The sequence below is a fragment of the Miniopterus schreibersii genome (genome assembly GCF_964146895.1).
Source record: "Miniopterus schreibersii genome assembly, chromosome: 3".
In the NCBI taxonomy this organism is placed as follows: domain Eukaryota; kingdom Metazoa; phylum Chordata; class Mammalia; order Chiroptera; family Miniopteridae; genus Miniopterus; species Miniopterus schreibersii.
In genome coordinates, this window is record NC_138103.1 from 32845390 (window position 1) to 32849062 (window position 3673).

General features: G+C 36.7%; 1 pseudogene across 1 annotated transcript; it reads left to right on the forward strand.

Moving 5' to 3' along the window:
• The first annotated feature begins 201 nt into the window (after positions 1-201).
• Positions 202-830, forward strand: LOC308554522 (BBSome complex member BBS5 pseudogene; annotated as a pseudogene). The gene has a single exon. The product of its transcript is annotated as a BBSome complex member BBS5 pseudogene (transcript).
• Positions 831-3673: the final 2843 nt, after the last annotated feature.

The following is a 3673-nucleotide window of genomic DNA, read 5'->3' on the forward strand; positions in this document are numbered from 1 at the left end:
GACCTCTCTGTCGATTACAGCTGCATATTGAACATTACAAGGCCTGCGAACTCTAAATCACGAGGCCACACCTAGGCTCTTTATATACTAACGAAATGTAACAGCACTCCTTTTGAGTTTATATCTACAAACTTGGTTCCTGGAAGTTCTAGACTTCTCGTTTCTGTGTTTGCAGTACACAGAGCATATGAAACTTCTAAAATGCATCGTGATTTTAAAGCAAAAAGTGCCCTAACTTAAAATAAGCAACTAAGATTATTACCACAAGAACATGTATATGATAAAAATCAGTGGAGTCTGGAATTTATCCAGTGATCAGGGAAATTTAGGAACCTTTTTTTTTATTACCAGCGTGAGAATTGTGTGGCACGCAGATATGAATGACAGTTTTAACGTCAGTATATCATATCTGCAAATTCGTTCAATAAAGATCACAGATTCAAAATTTGGTTTAGCTCTTGTCACTGAAAGCTCTCAGCGGAGTGGATATGTTCTTGGCTTTAAAATCGATCCTGTGGGAAAACTACAAGCATCAGTTAAGGAAATCAACTCATTTCTCAAAGTCTATTCTGCCAGCCCTATATTTGGAGTGGATTAGGAGATGGAAGAGAAGCCACAGCCCCTTGAAGCTCTGACAGTTGAACAAATTCAAGACGATTCTAGAAATAGACTCTGATGACCACGCTGATGCATTTGTGGCTTATTTTGCTGATGGCGATCAGCAACAAGATCGTGAACCTGTATTTTCAGAAGAACTGGGGCTTGCAATAGAGAAATGGAAGGACGGAGTCACCCTGCAGGGACTTTGGGAAGTAATCAGTTCATCTTGAGTTGAGCTCAATTTCTATTTAAAGATATCTGAAGATTAAAGATACCAGTTGTCTGCTGTAAGGTATGGAATAGCTTTTACATTTATAGAAAAAGCTTTTAAGAAAGTGTTTTAATGGTTAAGGAAAAAACTCATTTATCTAAGATTTTACTGTCAGTTTTCTAGACGTTATATTTAAAATTGTAATCAAAATGTATCTGGTTTGTTAATATTTTTATTTTGTGCCTAATACTTGTAAATTATTAGTCTGTAGATTTTAAGTGACTGTATCACTTTGGGTTTAATAAAAAATTTATGCAGCACCATTTAATGTTTTGAAAGTATTATTTAAAAGAGTAAGACTATTCTTATGAAGTAATCAAAATATACTTTTTTTAATTATAAAAAATCTGCTTTAAATATATTATATAGGTCCAAAAGTAAGCCAAATCTAATATAAATTACAACCCTGAAACTTGTCATTTTAGGTGATCATTTCTGTAAAAACTAAAAATTATAACGAACTCTGGAATATATCAACCCCTATGTAAAGTTTTGGAAACTGTTTTGTAAATAATCTCAATATAGTTTTGGCAAAAATACATTTATTCTGTAAGTAATTTTGTAAATAATTTTAAATAATTTGTAAATAAATAGTTCATTTATTGACTTTCAAAACTGCAACCTTAAAACTCAATTTTTTTATGACAATCTTCTTTTAAGGGTAAGCAGACTTCTAATACCAACATGAATTCTAAATGGTACTGTGATACTTTTGTGAGATTTTAGCAACATTTATGGTTTAAAAATCCCAATAAGTGACAACTACTTCTGAGGCTCTTCGGAGTCAAGATGATCACATTTTCATTCAGTTGTCTGCATTCCTCACAACACAGTCATTGGCTAATAGATGTGGTTGGAACAGGTTATAACTGTCCTATTATGAAATTCTATGTCCGTTTTCCTAAAATTGGTGTATATAGAGATAGTGCTAAGCACGTTAAACTCTCTGTTACGTTACTACTATAGCATGCGAGAGGAATCTGTATCAAGCATTGAAAATAACTATGAAATATTCCTTATCACATAATTAACTACAAATAACATATTCTCCAATTAAAGCAAACATATGAGCTATCATTTGGGTGAGATTTTATTTTTATATAAATTCAAAATGCTTTAAAATTTTTTCTGACACATCAACCTCTAGGGAAAGAACAGTAGTAGTTTTGCTGACATTCCTACATGAATGGCTTCAGCCAGGTATCACCAAGATCATTCACTGCTTTGACCATTATGGGACACAGGACATTATATTATGGGTTCAAGGCTATGAGAACAGACTCACTGTGTATGAAGAATTTCATCATCATCAAATTACATTTGATATACCTGGAAAAATTCCTTGAGATTATAATTTCAGGAGGGAATATTTGTCGCTTTTCTTTCTTTTCTTTAATTCTCATTCTGACCAAAGTATTTCTCTCTTTAACCAAATCTATATAAAAATATCTAGAAATTTTTGACTTCTCAACTAGACCTCTCCAAATATAGTTTTACAATATCCAAAATGCTGCATTCTGATGTGTGAAAGGTCCCGAGCGAACCCTGATAAGTAAGAACCCCTTGTTTCTGGACAGCAGCCATCCAGAGCCATTGATTTGTCAGAAAGAATGCTCAGGACGATGGCAGTGCCCTTTGGAACCACATCTGATGCCCAGGTTTTTTCCATAAGTTGCTGTTGCCCCCCCTTCCCTCCCTTCCTGTAGTGGAATAAGAAACAGGAGGGTTTGGGGTTTTTTTCTTTTACTTATCTCTGGGGAGTAATGGGGAAATTCAGACTTACCACAGAGATCTGAAGAGGTGATCCTTAAAAAAGAAAGGGAAAAGTGTCATTTTTTTCTTACCAAAAAGGACTCTCTATGGCTGTTGACCAACAAATGCCTCCATTAGATGCCTACACTCTATCGTCAAGCAAGGGTCAGCGGTGGCCAACTGCTGGAATAAGTCAGTTGTTTCTAGGGTGTGTTCCAGGCAATTCCATATTTCCTTGAATTAACTTCGGGGTTCCCTACAAGAAACAGCCATCAAAGGAGTGGATGTTCTAAGTGTGTCTGTTCTATCATCCACCTGACCACCCACCATCGCAGGCGCAGGAGTGTGACATGAAATCACTGGATAGCCCACTCGATGCCTGGCAGGGACAATGCCACGTGTATCAACCGGCAGAACAGGCGCACAGTATATATTTGTTAATCGGCTCGCTGAGACTGGACCCCACACAGGGGGGCGTGATAAGATTGAAGGCCCGTTTTCTCTTATGAAGCGGCTTCCTCTTTCAGCCTTCCAGCCCTTTGGCTTGCTCTTGCAGGTCAAAGAAAAATAAACTGGCTTTCTTGCATCACACCGGCATTCTCATGAGACAACTACCTTGGGGTGAAAATGTTATTGCATAAGAATGCACAGGTCGGGTTTGCCTGGAGCAGTCGGGATTAAATCCTATTGCATGGTCGTCATTTACTCTCAACAGTGTCCCAGTTCGGATGATCAATGATATGATCACCTTAACGAAGGCCTTTAGTAAGATCAGCCTGTGGCACTCACTCAGTAACAATAGCTTCCCACTCCCTTTCCCCTGGGTTTAACCAAGACTCAGAACCCACAGACCAAAGAAGTCCATTTTGGAATAGTGAAAAGCTGATCTCGATTATGAGTCATTCACCTATGGTTTCTGCACTATTTTAGTAAAGACCGATTTTAATATAATTGATTTATATATTTTTATCTCCTCCCTCCAAAAGGAAAAAAAGAACAACACATTTTTATCAAGCAAAATGATAAGTGGCAATAATACAAGAAACAACA